Source organism: Silene latifolia, chromosome Y, assembly GCF_048544455.1.
Source record: "Silene latifolia isolate original U9 population chromosome Y, ASM4854445v1, whole genome shotgun sequence".
NCBI lineage: Eukaryota > Viridiplantae > Streptophyta > Magnoliopsida > Caryophyllales > Caryophyllaceae > Silene > Silene latifolia.
Genome location: NC_133538.1, coordinates 396,470,134 through 396,490,115, shown reverse-complemented (window position 1 = coordinate 396,490,115; position 19,982 = coordinate 396,470,134). Strand labels below are relative to the sequence as shown.

Here is a 19,982-nt window from a genome sequence, read left to right as displayed (position 1 = left end):
AGGTTTCGAAAAATTATAATTTCGATATAATAAAATAATATATAAATGAAGAAAAACGTGGCAAAGTATCGTCTCATAGATCGTGAAAAGTCAAATGGGTAGTTTGGATTGGATTGGAGGGAGTATAATTTAGGTGAGAGAACATTATATAAATGCAATATATCAACTCGTTAAAATCGTTTTTTTCCGAGTAATTCTTATGCGATAAATGTAAACCTTTCCTTCTTTCGTTTGTAGTATAAAATCGCGCAATGACAACAAACAATAATCAATCCACTTCTCTTTCTCAAAATTCACAGCTACGTTTAACCTTAGGAAGTATTTCTTTGGAAGACAACATTTTTTATGATTGAGAGGCGAATCTCCATAAAACTGTTAAAACAGATAAAATGATGCAAAAACTTGTTGAAACTCGTTCACCCGAATCTTCTACTTGTGCAACAAACGTTATTAAATCCTCTTATGAAGAGAATGATGCACAAATAAGTGCGAGTTTTAGGAAGGATATGTAGACCTTAAATGTTAAGTATAAGATGAGGTTCAAAAGAAATAGAGATTGCCCGAAATATTTGGAAGCTAAGAAAGCTGGACGTATGACGTTAGTAAATTCTTTCTCCTCTAATATTTATATGATCAACATAAACTATGCTAGTACCACGACTTGGGTATTTTATACCGGTTGTGGTTCTCACCTTTATAATCACTTACAAGGGTTTATTAACGTACGACATTTAGCAAAAGGTGACATTGACCTACGTTTGGGAAACGGAGCTAGAGTAGCAGCGGTTTCTGTAGGGACATAGGTAATCAATTTAGGTTCAGCCCAAAAGTTATACTTAAATAGTTGTTATTATGTACCAACTCTTAGCAAGAACATAATATTCATTTCTGTGTTAGACACAGAAAGGTTTCACATTTGTTATTAAAAACAATTGTCTTAGCAAAGTTCATATACATATATATATATATATATATATATATATATATATATATATATATATATATATATATATATATATATATACATACATATATATATGTGTGTGTGTGTGTACCTGTAATTTTTCCAAAGACCGGCGATTTCTCGAGACGGTGCCAATCTAAAGGAGTTTCGATGAAGACCGATGTAGTCATGAAGATGGTGCCAAATCGGAAGGAGTTCCGATGAAGAGGCAAATGACCAAGGAGTTGGTTTCCGAACTTTTAATAGTTTAGTTAATTAGATTAACTAGTTTTAGGTGGCCATACTAGGACTTTGTTGAATGTTTTGCATGTTTCATTCAGTTTACCATGCCAAATTGCCTATATCATGCATTATTTCTTTCCCACTATTGTCAATTAAAGTTATCTGTAATTTGCCGACTTAGTTCACTTGTAGGAAATTGATAACAAATTGACAACATCTCTCACATAATTTAATATTGAGATTAGCCCTTCCAATTAGTAACATCTATAAATCCCTCCTTCATTAGGGGGCAGGTTCGGCCTCTCCGTGGTGTTCCCTTCTTTAGTTGGGTAAATAGGGTAATAAACGTTATTACACGTAAAAGTTGGTTAGACTCGACGGAAGGGCAAGATTGGTATGTCTGGCTTCACCTGGCCCGATCTTGTGTTCCGAATATAGGAGACGGATTTACTTGAAATCCGTCGACCGAGAGTTCTAGGAGTAGAATCAGTCAAGGAGTTGACTCATCGAATATATTTAGATCTCGTATGTTTGGCGTCACTGGGCCAAAATTTATTTACAGACGGATCTCGGGATTATTTATACTCCCTCCAATCCAATCCAAACTACCCACTCACCTTTTAAAGTCAACCTTGTTAAATTTTGACATCGATTATATTTAATCAAATTTTTAAAATTTATACGTAAAATTGACATATTTACTTTTGTTATAAAAAGAGGTTTCGAAAAATTATAATTTCGATATAATAAAATAATATATAAATGAAGAAAAACGTGGCAAAGTATCGTCTCGTAGACCGTGAAAAGTCAAATGGGTAGTTTGGATTGGATTGGAGGGAGTATAATTTAGGTGAGATATCATTATATAAATGCAATATATCAACTCGTTAAAATCGTTTTTTTCCGAGTAATTCTTATGCGATAAATGTTAACATTTCCTTCTTTCGTTTGTAGTATAAAACCGCGCAATGACAACAAACAATAATCAATCCACTTCTCTTTCTCAAAATTCACAGCTACGTTTAACCTTAGGAAGTGTTTCTTTGGAAGACAACAATTTTTATGATTGGGAGGCGAATCTCCATAAAACTGTTAAAGCAGATAAAATGATGCGAAAACTTGTTGAAACTCGTTCACCCGAATCTTCTACTTGTGCAACAAACGTTGTTAAATCCTCTTATGAAGAGAATGATGCACAAATAAGTGGGAGTTTTAGGAAGGATATCTAGACCTTAAATGTTAAGTATAAGATGAGGTTAGCAAATTCTTTCTCCCGAAATATTTGGAAGGTAAGAAAGCTGGACGTATGACGTTAGTAAATTCTTTCTCCTCTAATATTTATATGATAGACATAAACTATGCTAGTACCACGACTTGGGTATTTTATACCGGTTGTGGTTCTCACCTTTATAATCACTTACAAGGGTTTATTAACATACGGCATTTAGCAAAAGGTGACATTGACCTACGTATGGGAAACGGAGCTAGAGTAGCAGCAGTTTCTGTAGGGACATATGTAATCAATTTAGGTTCAGGCCAAAAGTTATACTTAAATAGTTGTTATTATGTACCAACTCTTAGCAAGAACATAATTTTAATTTTTGTGTGAGACACATAAAGCTTTTACATTTGTTATTAAAAACAATTGTCTTACCTTTTCATATGGTGATTTGGTTTATAGCCAAGCCATCGCAATTGGAGGAATTTACGTTCTTGACCGGACTAACGATGTTATCATATTGTTAATAAAAGACTCATAATAGATGACTCTGATCAATCTTACCTCTGGCATTGTCGATTAGGTCATATAAACAAGAAGCGTATAAAGAGACTCGTGTCTACAGAAGTTCTTAAGCCATTTGATTATGAATCTTATGGCATATGCAAATCTTGTTTACTTGGCAAAATGACTCGTACTCCTTTTTCTGGAAAAGCTACACGAGCCAGTGAGTTGTTGGGTCTTATACATACCGATGTATATGGTCTAATGACAATCATAGCCAGAGGTGGATATGACTACTTCATCACTTTTACGGATGATTTAAGTAGATACGGATATGTGTACTTAATCAGACATAAAAGTGAAGCTCTTGAAAAGTTTCAAGAGTTTCAAAATGAAGTAGAGAATCAACTTGAAAGAAAGATCAAAACCTTACGATCAGATGGTGGACGGGAATATCTAAGTAATGACTTTGATAAACACCTGAAAAACTCTTGAATAGTTTCACAGTTAAATCCTCCAGGCACACCACAGTTGAATGGTGTGGCTGAAAGAAGGAATCGAACTTTATTATATATGGTTCGATTCATGATTAGTCAGACTGAGCTACCTAACTCATTTTGGGGTTTCGCACTTTTGTCTGCGATATTTTCACTAAATCGAAGCCCGACTAAAGCAACCGAGAAAACTTCATATGAGATGTGGAAAGGGAAGGTCCCTAACGTGTCATTTCTTCATGTATGAGGTTGTGAAGCTTATGTCAAGAGCAAGTCTGGCGATAAATTATCTCCCTGATGCGACAATTTTTTCTTTGTTGGTTATCCAAAGGAAACGCGTGGCTATTATTTCTACCATCGTCAAGCGGGCAAAGTGTTTGTGTCTCGTGATGCTGTCTTTTTAGAAAATGATTTTATTTCTAGAAGATAGAGTGGAAGATAATTTGAACTTACTGAAGTTCAAGAGCCACAATCTGAGGAGGTGACACAGGAAGATGTTCCTTCTGCATCTGAATCAGTTGTAATTCCTTCGGAACCTAGAAGGTTAGGTAGAATTAGTCGCCAACCTGATAAATATCTCGGTATCATCGAGGAAGGTTGTGATTATGATGTGTTACTTTTGGAATGTGACTAACCTAGCTACAACCTACAAAGCGACTATCTCTAGTCCCGACTCTAAACAATGGCTTGGAGTCATGAAATGCAAGATGAAATCTATGTACGACAATCAGGTATGGGACCCGGTATATTTACCTGAAGATGTTAGGTCCCTTCAGTGTAAATGGATCTTCAAGATCAAGGTTGGCTTGGATGGACATAAAGATGTTTACAAAGCACGATTGGTGGCAAAGGGTTTCACTCAAATTCATGGTTTACATTATGACGAGACCTTTGCACCAATTGCAATGCTTCGATCTATTAGGATTATCTTAGCTATTGCTGCCTTTTATGATTTTGAAATCTGGCAGATGGATGTCAAAACCGCCTTCTTGAATGAGATTCTAGAAGAGGAAATGTACATGACACAACCTCAGGATTTTGTGGATCCTAACAATCCTTAGAAGGTGTGCAAGCTTAAGAGATCCATTTATGGTCTTAAGCAAGCATCAAGGAGTTGGAATCACCGTTTCGATCACGTTATCAAACAAAAAGGATTTACTCAAAGTGTCGAGGAACCGTGTTTGTACATGAAGTTTAGTGGGAGTAAAGTGGTTTTCCTAGTCTTATATGTGGATGACATATTACTCATTGGAAATGACAAGACAATGCTTACTTCTGTAAAGGAGTGGCTTGGGAGTCATTTTCAAATGAAAGACTTAGGAGAAGCACAACACATTTAAGGAGTATGTTCTGATATTTATCATCATAGATTTAAGGATTATGTTCTGATCATTTCTCACCATTTTATGATATTTGTTGGAAATTTTACCCTTTAGACACCATGCCCTTAGACCTTAAACATAGGACGATTATGTGTGGGTTGCTGGCTTTAAATATTCTGATGGGAGAGTTTATCAGTGAAACAACATAAAATCTGCATTGTCTTGGTAAAATTGCCTACCTCTTCTCGTATTATGAATTTGTATAGTTTAGCTAGTTAGCTATAGATTAGTAGCTCATCATAAAAGGAATGCATGCATTTGAACATTTTACGTTTCACCAAAACTTCCATGATTTCTCAGATGATTCAGATTGTAACTCCTGGTTTCTCACTCGTGCTTGTTAAATATTGTTGTTTGTACCATTTAGAAAACAGGAAACGCAAAACTAATTTCATAATTTGTGCTATGAACTGTTCTAGACATATTTCGATGGATTTGTATGAGCATGCTCAAGGTACGCTACGTCTCTACCTCTGCGGCTCTACTTCATTATGTGTATTATATTTTGTCATTTTTATATGTTATATATGTATCGCCCTTTTTTTAAGGAGATAGTGATGTGTTTGACAGTAGTTTTAATGGTTTTGAATGGTGTAGGACTACCAGTTCAAGAGCATGACAAACCTATATTGCATCCCATTACAAAACAACAAATGTTTCCGTTCTTTTTGAAGAGATTTTTGGTAAGCGAAAGAGAGGTGCTGATATTTGGAAGGAGTACCATTTCTTTAGAGATGTAGGAGGTAATTTGTTTGGTGTTTGTTCACATTGTCGAAATGTTGCATATAAGGCTGAGTCCAAGTATGGTACTTCAAATGCTAAGCGGCATATAGATGGTTGTTAGCAAATTAAAATGAAGGATGATCTTCGAGCTACTAATGGTCCATACTGAGATCGCAGATTCTGGTGGTCGATGTGTAGCGGATTGGTGTTGATTTTGTTGGCAAATCATCATTTTTTTTCAAGCTCATTTTGTACTTGTTATTAGTAAGGCCGTAAATGATATGTAAAGCCGAGTTTAAACTTATATAACGGCTTGAAGGTTTAATGTTGAAAACTATTGTACATGTGGATGAGTTATTTAGAGTACTCTTTTAGGAACAATTAATCTCAATAAGTTGTTCATTCAGGATTTCAAGTGTGTAATATTGTATGATTTGTTCATTCAAGTGTGTAATATTCTATGATTCGTTCACATCTGACAGTCATTCAATAAATCTTCATAGAGAACTATATTTGTTATACAAAAAGGAGAAAACCTCATTTTCGTAAAGAATTTTACTGTGACTACCGTACAACAGGCCTTATTACTTAGGAGTATAGCATACAACGTAAAGTTGTAAAGTTATGACAAACCGACAATGCCTATTTTTTTTTTCTTTTGGACTCGCACATACCTTGTTAATTATAACATATAAGTATATAACATAAAGTTGTTTAATTAAGAGAAAGCATAATAATTCACTTATTTTTTGGAGTTTGTAAATTTAGGAATTTTTTTTAATCAAGTATGATTACATTCTTTTTTTATCAAATCGGGGTAGCTTTAGAATGGGTTAAGTCGGGTTGGGTTAGATCGGGTTGTATATCGGTTTATGGGTCGGGTAGGGTCATGTCAGGTTATGGGATGAATCGGGTTACGGGTCGAGTCATGTCGGGTTATGGGATGAATCGGGTTACAGGTCGGGTCACAAATCGGTTCGGTTCATGCAATTTCGGGTTGTATCGGGTTTCATTTTAACCTCGAGTCAGGTCGAGTCGGTTTCGGTTCACCCAACTTTCGGGTTCTATCGGGTCTGGTTTCGGGCGGTTCGGGTCGGGTCGGGTCACCTTTTGCCAGCTCTACTTGCAACTAATAAGAGTTTGAAAATTGACCTGGTCTGAATAACCCGACTCGTACCTGATCCAGTACCCTAGTTGAGGACCCGAATCTTACCAAAACCCGAATTGACCTGAGCCTATATGACCCGACCCGGCTTGATCTGAACGTTTATTATTACAAACTGACCATTATCCATCCCTAACTTACTTAAAAAAACAAATCCGAAAACTACACGAACTCAAAATGACCCGACCCAACCGAAATTCTTACAAACCTGAACTAATCCGAGCCGATTGACCCATTCGCTAGGGTTACCAATGGATGTATATGATGCTAAAAGTTAATCCAAGGTCAATATTTAATAAACTTTAAAGACTTGTAATTTGCCCTAATCTCAAGTAGGTCAATAGTGAGTGCCTAGTCTAGTGTCCAACTTCACCACTGAACTAATGGTTTTCCAACAAGACAACCAACCAACCAACCAAAAACTCCAAAAATAAAACTCCAAAAATATAATGGTGACCAAAGAGCATATCAAATTGCAAGTGTGAATTTCTTTTAATGAGAAAGCTAGATAAAAGTATGACATAAATGGCAACAAATCACATGATTTAAACAGTCACAATTGACATCATTTTGGCTATTAATTGTTATGATTTTTACTCATTATTTCTTTCATTTTATGAAATCAATTATCTTTCTTTTCATCATAATCTCCTAAATGGCTGGAAAACAGAGACCTATTGCTCTTAACAAGTCATGTATCATGCTTATAGGTACATACTCTCAACTTACTAAGGTCCTGTTCTTTTGGACTTAAAGTCACTTAATATAAGTTCACTTCAGATCCTATAAGTTCAGTTCAGTTCAGATCCTATAAGTTCAGTTCAGATTCTATAAGTTCAGTTCAGTTCAGATCCTATAAGTTCAGTTAAGTTCAGATCTTATAAGTTCAATTCAGATCCTATAAGTTCGATTCGATTCGATTCGAGATCCTATAAGTTGATTCGAGATCCTATACCTCACTTAATTTAAGTTCGATTCGAGATCTTATAAGTTCGATTCGATTCGATTCGAGATCCTATAAGTTGATTCGAGATCCTATAAGTTCGATTCGATTCAGATCCTATAAGTTAAGTTGATTGATTCGAGATCCTATAAGTTCGATTGATTCGATTCGGATCGACGATAAGTTTCGGTCCAAAAGAACAGGGCCTAACTCATTCTTGATTGATACTCCGATCCCTCCGTCTCAATTATCATTTGTTTACCTTTTATATTCTTTGTAATGGATAATTTAATCAAGGGTAAACAAATGATTAAGGCAGATGAAAAGGGCTTCATATTTCATTTAATATATGTAAGTTGGGGTCAATTTATTGTAAGTACAATTTAAGTGCATGATTTAAGGTCATTAGAAAAAAAACTACAAACTTTTCAAAATTCCGCTCACATATTTGTTGGCCACGAATCGTTTGGTTTGGATGGGAGGTAGTACTCTATAACACCTAGGGGTTAAGATTATCATGCGATGATAAGGATTAAGGACCCAATTCAATTAAAGTCACACCCCAACAATGAGTTTAGGTGTTTCACACATTGCTCACCTCCAAAAACAAGTAAATTATAAATTCTAATTTTGGTATGTGGCATGGCATGGATGATTGTTGTCATTGCAGGAATGGAGAGGTTTGCGTTCAAAGGGTGGCATCAAATTTAGTGACATATCTTACCGATGTTATTAGCATGAGCAACTCGAAGGCAGCTAAAACTGTCCACACTTGGTGTGAATTTACATCTATCATGCCTCTCTTGGTGGCTCCTCTCGCGGATTCGTTGCCAGATCCGCACTACACAATCCTCACTTCTTCGTTCGTCTATATTCTGGTGAGTTCTTTCTATGAACGTTAACACAATTGGGTGATACTGAGTTTCGATTTTACAAGGGGCTGACATTATTCGGTTGGCTAGCTAGTGACGAAAATAATAATTGTTTTCTCCATCCTCCTGTTTAGCATTAACTGACGCTATATATTTTCACACGAACGACGTATCAGCTTTCACTAAGAAGTGCTAATAAATATCATAAATCGAACTCAAAACATCTCATTAAGTTAAACTAACCGTACCCTTTATCAATTGATTGAAATAATTCAGAATTAGCAGAAATAGTCCTCTGGATCCATTCAATAACTGGTGGTTGACAAAGTTTTGGTTAGTGATCCACTGGTAAACCGCACTTCCTAGTGTCTAATGTCCGATAACACATTATGTCAACATTCTTTATACAGTCACTGTAATTAGATTAATTAGTCTTATATTGTTGATGGAATCTGAGTGATTAAGTTCCGTGACATCTGTACTTAGCGACGTCGTGACAACCTTAGCTTAGTGTAATTCAGGATAAGCATTATAGTCCTTTAGTCTTACGGCGTACCTAAAGAGGGGTCGTTGTCGTCCTCGTGATCTTACCCAACTTGAATCAAAACTACACCGAATGGTGCGACCTAAAATAAACCGTCTTAACACATCTACTATTTTTCCGATTATGAAGGGGCTTGCAGCATTGACATCAACAACATTTGAATGGGCATGGCCAGAAAACAAGAGTGTTTCCACCACCTTCATGTTTTGGTCCTTCTGTCTAATCTCGTTGGGTCAAGGAGGGTACAACCCCTCATTGCAAGCTTTCGGAGTTGAGCAACTTGAGGACGAAGACTACTTTCCCTCCAACCAAACGGACAAGGCGACCTCAAAATCCACGGGAAAGACTATGTTCTTCACCTGGTGGTACTTTGGTGCAGTCTCTTGGGGGTGTCGTCTATGTCCTACGTCCAAGATACTTTTGGCTGGTCTCTAGGGTTCGCACTTCCTACATTGGTCATGGTTTCTTCTAATGTGCTTTTTTCGTGTGGCAACAATTTTCAAGCATACAACACTGGCCATACAGGCAAGGAGTTGGTTTCTGATCACAAGCCGCTCACTTCTAAGCCTTAAAGCTGCAGTTATGAAGGTGTTCAACTCTGGCATAGGCAGATCCAAACCCCAAGTTGGTGTTTCCGATCTAGAATAAGGGTTCTTTCGAGTTATGCATGATTACTACTTAAATAAACGAAAGGCACTTCAGGCTACACCTTCCAAACGGATCATGCAAGAAAATTCGAGTTTCTTGTATTGGCCAGTTTGGGCAGAGGTCAATTTGGTTCGGGTTGTTATTCTAGTCGAAGTCAGGTCGTTTCAGCAATTTTACCAACGTTTTTGTGGTATATTTAGAGGTGGCAATCGGGTCAGTCGGTCGGGTTTGGGTCGGGTCAAGTCGGGTCATATCTGGTTCGGGTCAACCTACCCTCTCGGATCGAGTCGGGTCGGATTCGGGTTGGGTCATTTCGGGTGAAATAATGTATGGGGTCGGGTTTGGGCCGGGTCATTATCGGGTCCGGTTACTTCATCGCATTACTTTTTACCATTAAATTTAGTTTATAACCTATTATTTGGTTTAATTACTTCATTATTAAGTCGAACGTATTAATCAAAACACAAAATCACTTTCATTTTGATCAAAATTAAGATTAATAATTGTCGGGTCATTAATTTAATCGAGTCAGTATCAAGTCGGGTCTGGATCGGGTTCGGGTCACTGATAATCGGGTTATGTCGGGTTACGGGTCATCATCGAGTCAGTTCGGTTTCGGGTCACATTATTTCCGGCTCCTATCGGGTCGGGTTTGCTCGGGTTCGGGTCGGGCCAGACTTGCCAGCTCTGGGTATATTATGTAGCTAATTTTAATTTTAGAGTGTGATTGGTGAGTCTCATGGTTAGGTCTCTTCAGATATGGTCAACGCGAGTCCCACAAAATTCGGTCAACTATCTGTCGGATAAGTTCAGACTGCTGATCATTTTCAAATATGATCAGGTCTTACTTCTTGTGTCTAGTCATTCAGATCATATCGAACGCTATGTTTTCCAGTTCTTCCAGGTCTTACTCAGTTCATCGAGTTCTAATCGTCCCGTCTGATTTTCAAGGCTGCAGGACTATCTAGCCAGCCAAAAACTAGTTGGAATCAATGAACCAAGTGTGGAACCCTGTGGGCACATTTGCCTCTCGGACAACGTCAAGGTAACGCTACGACTCTTGCCTATATGGGGCATGCTACTGCTATTTGCAGTTATCTTTCAACAACCAGCAACATTCTTCACCAATCAAGGCATGACAATGAAGAGGAACATAGGCTAAAACTTTAAGATCCCACCCGCAACTCTCCAAAGTGCCATTACTGTCTAAATTATCCTCTTGATGCCCTTATATGACAAGGTTCTCATCCCCTTAACAAGGGTTTTCACGAGGAATGATAGGGGTATAACAGTCATGCAGAGGATAGGGACGGGAATGGTCCTCTCCATCATCGCTATGGTCATTGCGGCCTTGACAGAAGAAAAGAGGCTCAGAACTCCATCACTAAGTATATTTTGGTTGCTACCCCAGTATATATTGCTAGGAGTATCGGACATCTTCACTGTCGTGCGAATGCAAGAGCTTTTCTACAGTGAAGTCCCTGACAAGATGAAAACCATGGGAATAGCCTTATATACGAGTGTGTTTGGAGTAGGTAGTGTCCTTAGTGCCTTGATGATATCAGTGATCAAATACATCACAGCTAGAGAAGGCAAGCAAAGTTGGTTCTGTGATGATATGACGAAAGCAAGGCTATATAAATACTATTGGCTACTAGCTATATTAAGTTCATTCAGATTGCTAGTTTATGTAGTTTTGTGTAAATTCCATAAGAGTAGGAGTGACATGGGTGATGAATATAATAGTTCATAAAAGTTTCGATATCCCCATAACCTCATCCCTCTAACAAGTTTTCTATCCTATGCTAAAACCCCTTCCCAATCTCATCTGACTCCTAACGTTCAGCTTTGGCACAGTTCTTAGAAAAAAAAAAAGGGGAAGGGAAGTATGGGAAATTCCAGTGTCTGTATTCAAAGCTAAAAATTTACCATATAAGAAAATATGCAGAACTAGCGAGACATCTAAATAAGGAAACCGTAAGGATTTGAATTATACAAAGGGAGAAATTTTGTAAAACAACAAGCTCGGCAGCAAGAATAAAAACCAAGAGATTGAATGCACAAAACACGCAACACTTGAGCAACAAAGGAACCGTGAATGGCAAGGTTTTTAACAAATGCCGTAGGCGTCATTGGCATCCAGACTGCTCTGAAAGCATAGCTAGGTACCAAGCCCACCAGGGTAAATGTAGACAATGTATATTCAAAATACAAGAGACTCGGGGTAATTGAAGCGAACAATCATAGATGAAACCATCTCCTGATATGATAATAGACATGATACAGAGTGTAAATACTTCTAACTAAAACTTTTCAAGCTATCTAAGTTAGTAATGTACGGAGACAACGGAGTAGTACAAAACAATTAAAAAAACAAGATCATCCAAAGGATGACTACAAAATACATCAGTACCAGTTAACGGAAAAGATGTACGAGCTATCATTACCGAATTCACAGGTAAGAACCATAGCCATTGACTTCAAACTCTACAGCACCACTCCATCTACGACAATCATCGCAACCAAAATCCACCATAAACCACCTTAACACTAATGCACACCATGACCATTGACTACCAACTCCACAGAACCATTCCCTCTCCTTGACCCCACATTTCCATCTAGCTGATCACTCTCATTGACCCCACCTTCATCAGAATCCGAATCCAAAGTAAACTTTCCCTCATTCTCTACCCTTTCCATCTCACCACCAATCGGCCTATAACTCTGGTAATCGCCCTCAACCACAAACCGCTTCCCTACAACAGAATACACCCCAGAAACCATAGCTACAAGCAAAGCAAGATGGCAATTAAACAACAGCACAGCAATCGCTCCGCCACGGTGTAAATCCATATGACTCTGACATTGAATTGTAAAATTCCCTCTACTTTTCCTATGCAAATGACAATTATTCGCAATCAAATCGCTAAAAAACGAGAAACCCATTTGCACAAACCAAATACCCTGCAAAATTAACCCTAACCCACGTCCTAATTTAGCAAAATTAGGACCCCCTTTTGCCCTAATTGATTCAATTGATTCAAAGCTTGAATCTTTAAGCTCAACAATGGTGGAAATCACACAAACTAATATCGGTACCATCATTAAATCATAATAACGATTCTCAACACCATCAACATCCTTAAATTGAAGATGAAACAGCAAGAATTCCTCAATAAAAGCAAACAAAAGAATCAAATTAATCAATGGGTAGGGAAAAATTAGGGTTTTTGAGAAATTATTGAAAATCCCGAAAATTGAGAATAAAAGAAAAAGGGATGAAATTGCGAGAACTTGGAGTTGTAGAGTGGGACCCATTTTGTCATGAGAAGAGAAAGAATCGAAGATTGAGAGGAGAGAATCGAAGATGAAGAGGAGGGAAAGAAACGATGCGGAAATTAGGGAAATTGTTGAGAAACGATGCGTTTTGGAGGTTGAAGTTAGGGATTCCCATGATCCTAGTAAAATTAAACCTCCACCTGCAAATGCCATGGAGAAAAGAGACATATTTTTTGTGTTAATTTGAGGATTTGATGAAGAAAATTAGGGTTTGATTTAGATTTAGATTTAGATTTTGATTGAAGAAATATTGGTTTGATTTGATTTTGTGTGAATGAGTGGAGTTGAGAAGGTTTGTTGACTGTTGGAAGTAAATATTGGCTGCCCCATGTTTGTTGATCTATCGAAGGGAATTTGACACCGACAATGAGATGGCGCTGTCCAAGTGTCAGATGATATTGAGTTTAGTATTATCCTTTTACATAAATCATGTTGAAAAAACATATGGGTTATAAAGAAACTAGTTTTATTAAAAATGTTCAATATTGTGACAAATATGATAGTTGATATACTAATAATTTAAAACATATTGTAGACATAAAAATGTGTCTTACATTTTTAAAATGGGGTCAAGGTCAAATATTGACTTATGTGAAAGTTTATCATTTAAGAAATGGGTTCGTGGATTTTAGCACGAATAAATATGACAATGTTTAGTCCATTTTGTTAAGATTTTAAATCGGCTCTCACTCTTGTGCTACTAATACAAAGTACATGACAAATGGTAGTCCAAAAATAAATGGTGCTACGTCCAGAGTGGACTCCTGAAGCTGAACAAGCCTGCAAAATAGAGGTTGACAGGCCCAATAATTGCTCGAAGAAAACCAAGACAATGTACGTAGACGGAGAGTTGTTATGCTAAATATCATTATATGATAATGATTGAAGGTTTAGTCTTTTAGTCAAATAATGCATGACAAATTAGCTCCACTATTTGTGGAGAGTATACATGAGACTAGGGGGAGCCAACGTAAACAACGGAAAAGCAGTTGCATGTTTGTAGTTGGCACTATAAAACAGAAAGTCTTATAAAATGGAGAGTATTCACTCTCATTTGAGACGAATCTGGATAATAAAAAAAAATCACATTCTCACAAAAAACCAAAACCTCTCTAAAACAAAACCCTCCTTACTAAAAAAAATCTTTTCTAAGAGAAAGTAAGGGAAAACAAAATACATTTACCTCTCTACAAAAATCTCTTCCAAGAGAAAACAAGAGAGAAAAATACATTCATTTCTAGTCATCCAGATTTGGATATTAAATGACTCTTTGACCCGACGTCAAGCAGCCATTGCAGTCAGTTGAAGAGAACCAAATCAAAATCGTCACAGGAGAACCAAGTCTTCATATCAAGACCATATTCATTCAATTGCGGAAATCGAATCAGTAGAATAACTAGTAGATTGTACCCGAAATCCTTTGAATTAATAAAATTATTATTTTGTTGCATCTTTTGTGTTTTTTCTCTATTTGTTTGCAGATTAACGCAAATTTGTTGTTACAAATTTGGCACGCCCAGTGGGACATCTCTACTACTCATCTCTTTTCCCGCATAATCAAGTTTCACGACAATTGTTTCAATGGCCTCTAGAAAGATCGTCGCCATGTCGAAGGGGATGACATCCAGATCTGACGGTGAAAGCTCAACCTGTCTCCGTGACTCTCTTGACAGATCGCCCATTGGTGTTTCTACAAGGAGCAGGACCAGATCTATCCTCCTCCGTTCCGCTGCAGCGAGACTCCGTTCTGCATCCGTGCCTACGAGGCCTCGCAGATCCAATGTCACCACCAATGCGTTCAAGGAGTCATATGGTGCCGGCGACTCTAGGCCATATGGACATACTGTGTTCGGTTCCTTTTTTCACGTCCAAGTTGATGCGCCTCAATTTGTCTCATCAACGTTTCGAGAGAAGGTGTACGACGCTTTTGAGAAGACGACTATTCACAACGGCCCGTCGTTTCAGCTATTCACCGAGGATGGTAGCCACAGTAGCGCTGGTTCGTCTCCGTCGTCACCGCGAAGATGTAATCAGGAGGTGTTGAGCCCACAGTCGTATTCCATGGTTGCACTCGTTATGGTTATTGAGGGCGATGACATGGAGGATCAACTCGACAATATGAAAACCATTCTCGAAGAACTCCAGAAGGAAAACGAAGAAAAAACAAAGCAAATCGACGCCTTGACGAAAAGGTTGGAAAAGCGGCCCGCTTCATCGTTTCACAATGAAGATAGTGATGACGCCAGCGACAACGATGATGATTGTGACAAGAGTAAGTCGTTTACCACTAAAGACGTCCAAAAGATGATCGCAGAGGCCTTCAAAAGACAGTTCGATGGAAACTTCCACTCCGTCGACAATCACCGTTACGTCAAGCCCTATAGCAAGAGGATTGACTGCATGAGGATGCCTATCGGTTATCAACCATCGAAATTTCAACAATTTGATGGAAAGGGCAATCCCAAGCAACATATTGCTCATTTCATTGAAACGTGTAACACCGCAGGCTCTGAGGGAGATCTCCTTGTCAAGCAGTTCGTCCGATCTCTGAAGGGGATCGCCTTTGATTGGTACACGGACCTACGCGCCAAGTCGATCGACAGTTGGGACCAGATGGAGAAAGAGTTCCTCAATCGCTTCTACAGTACTAGGCGTATTGTAAGCATGACGGAACTCACTAACACGAAGCAATGGATGGACGAACCCGTCATTGACTATATCAGTAGGTGGCGCGCGTTAAGCCTCGAATGCAAAGATCGTTTGTCGGAAACTTCTGCTGTTGAAATGTGCATCCAGGGAATGAATCTGGAGCTAGTCTACATCCTCCAAGGCAACAAGCCAATAACATTCTAGGACTTAGCCACTCGAGCTCACGACATGGAGATTACCATCGCTAGCCATGGAGGACGACTTTTCACTCATTACGAACCAAAAACGGAAAGGAAAGAGTTTAAGAAAAATGACAAGGCGTCCAGTAGCACTTCAAATGAGGTTATGACAGTTTCTGCTTCTAATCCGGTTAAAATTACGGCGCGACCTAAAATTGACAAGAAGGTGGCAACGTATGCAAAGTCACGGTCGACTCTTAAAGAGCTTGAGCAAAAGAAATACCCTTTTCCAGATTCCGATTTAGCAGGGATGTTAGATGATCTATTGAAAAAGAAGGTTATCGAGCTTCCGGAGTCTAAACGACCAAGTGAAGCCGGACGTACAATTGATCCGAAGTATTGTCAATATCATAGGGTTGTGAGTCATCCATTGGAGAAATGCATAACCCTCAAAGAGAAAATAATGAGGTTAGCCGAAGAAGGGAAAATTCTCTTGGATCTAGATGATGCTGCCGAGTCCAACTGCATTGTCGCACAAGTGGATGTTGAAAGCCGTAGGCCATACCTTCGTTCTGCAGTCAAGGAATGTACATAAATGATTCAGTTCGGAACTCTAGAGCCGGTGATCGTCGTTACGCATGAAGAGTCTATATTCGCCATGTCATCAAGTTCCGACGCTCCAAATCAACGAGACGGCGACGAAGGGTGGACCCTTGCGACTAAGCGACGACCAAATAAGCAAAAATGCCAAGTGCCAATATCCCAACATCGAACATCGACTCCAAAAGTAAGAAGATCGTCATACAAGAAAGATTGGAGAACCGACTTGAAGTCTCCGCCAAATGTGACATCGTCGGAGAAAGTGAAGTCGAAGTTACATCAAATTCTGACATTATGGGACTATTTTCCCAAGTCCTACCTCCCCCAAGCTTCGGTGAACACCGTGTCTTTGCTGTTGTCGAGGATGCTTCATCCTAATATATTGCGGCAGATCTCGCGGAAAGTGAAGGCGATAATACAAAAATGTTGCCACAAAGGTCTGTTTTTGATAGGCTTGGTCAATCGGCTTCTACTCCTCGCTCTTCTGTGTTCGACAGGCTGGGAGAAAGGGAAGAGATTGTCCGGGTGCAATTAGCGTCAGGTTCTCAACAACATAGGCCAAATGCGTCTGTATTCACTCGCGTTGGAAAAAATGAGGTAAAGAAACCAGTATCCAGTCGCCTTGGCATCTCAAAGGTGAAAAAGAGGTGTCGACAAAGGCAGAAGAAGTCCTCGATGGCAAAAGTTGCAGTCGACCTCAGCAAAGATACTCATAGTGTAATTCCCTCTCGAATGAAACGTCATCTTGAAGACGAAATAACCATGGCTAAGTCACTAAAAATAAAAGGACGTACCGTCATCTTCACAAATCCACAAGAGGGTTCAAGTCAAAGAAAATCGTTCGGGATATTGCCTCGTCCAACCATGTGACGACACAAAGTGCCAAGATTCGGATGATGAGATGGAAGTTGTTGAAACTCCTAAAACTCTCGAAGATGGTGCCAAGCGACATTGATGGCGGAAGAAAACCAACCTAGGCACAAGTTGAGATGTCATCGACTTCCAAGTCAAGAAAAAAATTCAAGAAGCTATCTCACGACCGATCATCCGCCAAGTCATATAATGACAGGGTGACTTCAAAAAAAAAATCATTACCATTACGACAAGTTTTGGTACGCCTTGACTTCCAAGTCAAACACAAATTCGCCCGCCAAGTTAGATAATGACAGGGTGATATTAGAAAGATGGATCATCCTTACGACAAGTTAGGGTGCTCATCATCGACTTCTAAATCAAGCCAAGTGGAGCTTCCTTCGAGACAAGTTAGGGTGCTCGTTATCGACTTCCAAGTCAAAGCAAAATGGATCGGGACCACGCCACGTTAAGACGCCAAAAAGAAAAAAGTGCACGTGACAAGGTCCCGAGGGGGCAATCGTCCGGATACCCATTATCATGCCTATCATCATGTCTCGTAAGGCCGGAAACAAGTTCACTTCCAAGTGGGACGGGCCATATGTTGTGTAAGAAGCCTACACGAACTTCGTGTAAGATGACGATTCCGCAATAAGCTCCTGAGCACGAGCCTAAACTGCACACCAAAAAAAATCCAAAAATAAACAAAAAAATAAACAAAAAAAAAATCCAAACACAAATCCCTTTGATGAACTACGTTGGCTTGATCCTGCGAAGTATTATTACTTTGTAGGTACGTAGGCAGCTTAAGTAAAACTCCTTTGCTTAAGTGCGGCCAAACCCCCAAACAAAATCGACTTTGTTTTGCAGAAACTACGTTGACTTGATCTCGTGAAATAATTTCTTATTTTTACGAGTACGTAGACAGCTTGAGTCTTGCTCAAGTCCAGCCACACCTAAAAAAAAACTCAAAGTTCGTATCTTGGGGGCATCGTTAAGTATACACTCACAAGTGTCAAAAAAATTCTAAAACAAAAGAAAATACAACACCCAGTGACGCAAAGTGAAAATAATCCAAATCAAAAGTGAAAGAAGAATTCATTCTCTCTACAAATCAAATCCTTCTAAATTCTATCAAGAAAGAAAATCAAAGCATCGTCTCCAAGGATCGACATCGAAGCACTTCAAATCTCGTGCCATCGTCGTCTTCACCAAGGAGTCAAATCATCAAACGAGAGCAAGTCCGACGACCCTCCATCAAATCATCTGCGAAGATCAAGTCAAGCGACCCTCCTCCATCAAATCGTTCTTCTACTCAAATCTCGACGTCAATCACCCGAAATCGTGCAGTCAAGGTGAAGAAAACAACATCCCGTCAAAGGAGAATTAAAGTCATTGCGACTCTCCTTAAAACATCATCAAGTCAAGTGAAAGATGCTGCTTGTTAAATTTCATCTTTGCAGAGTGGAAAGTGTCACAACTTCGGAAAACGGTGGCACAGTGTTTTTCTCGGAGCACCAGCTAAGAGCCTTCGAGGTGAAGAAAACAACATCCTGTCAAAGGAGAATTAAAGTCATCGCGACTCTCCTTAAAACATCATCAAGTCAAGTGAAAGATGCCGCTTGTTAAATTTCATCTCTGCAGAGTGGAAAGTGTCACAACTTCGGAAAACGGTGGCACCGTGTTTTTTCTCGGAGCACCAGCTAAGAGCCTTCGACTTCTCACTGCTAATAGTACAAATTCGGCGAATATATCATCGGTAGCCATGCCTCGGCAAATGGGCCCGTTATAGAAGGAAAATGGTGTGTTTGACTTCGTTATTTGCTCGGTTTGTGGCATGTTCGACAGTCATTAAGTACTCCTTGCTAGTCGTCGTGAATTTGCTTGACTTGAGATCGAACCAAAATTATTTTCCTATTTAAAAAAAAAAGGGATAATAAAGTAAGTGGAGTATGTGTTCAATTTCAAAAAAAGAAAAAAGAGTTTCCTCCTACTACATACTACACTCCCACGTTCAAAAAAATGTGTGAAAACAGAACCAAGCAAACAATGAACCAAAATTAAATATGCCGTTGACTTCAAGATTGGTTCAATTTCTCGAATGTCAAGGTGAATTCAAGTCCACTGTATCTCAAATTGTCCACTAAATTAAGTTTATTTTTGGTCGTCGAAGTCGCATGCGGAAGATGATAATTAATTCGCTGATGGATTTATTGACCACACTCCGATTTCGGATGTTAAGGCGTGACCCTCGATTGACGGCTGACTATTCGTCATTAAAACAGATGGCTAGCGGCATCGGAATCGCAGACATCAAGTTCATGGCAGGTCACCACCGATAGCGAAAAGTTGACGAAAACAATGCCGTATATAGAAGTCACTCCGGCTGCCTTGGGATTTGAGGAGTTGAGCAGAGGAGTAGGGATGTGGGAGGCGTGCTTTCATGTCAATCATCGTCAAGGATGCAGTCGGAAGCGTGGCTGTCAGTCGATGGAAACTTCACTCAGTCGCCAAGCAACTTGTACAACTGAACAATGGGGGCATCAGAGTTGGTTCTGTCTCTCGTTCCAGTTGGTGATTTGATTGTCATCGTCATAAAATAAAGGCAGAGATCGAATGATGCAGATGACATGAAGTCATGAATCATTAGTCTAGGCTTTCGTAAGACAAGTGAGGCGAA

At 39.0% G+C, this 19,982-nt stretch overlaps 2 pseudogenes; both read left to right on the top strand.

Annotated features, from left to right (window-relative positions):
• The first annotated feature begins 8,161 nt into the window (after positions 1-8,161).
• On the top strand, positions 8,162-10,632 carry LOC141631132 (protein NRT1/ PTR FAMILY 5.9-like; annotated as a pseudogene).
• LOC141632138 (protein NRT1/ PTR FAMILY 5.8-like) lies at positions 10,514-11,433 on the top strand (annotated as a pseudogene).
• Positions 11,434-19,982: the final 8,549 nt, after the last annotated feature.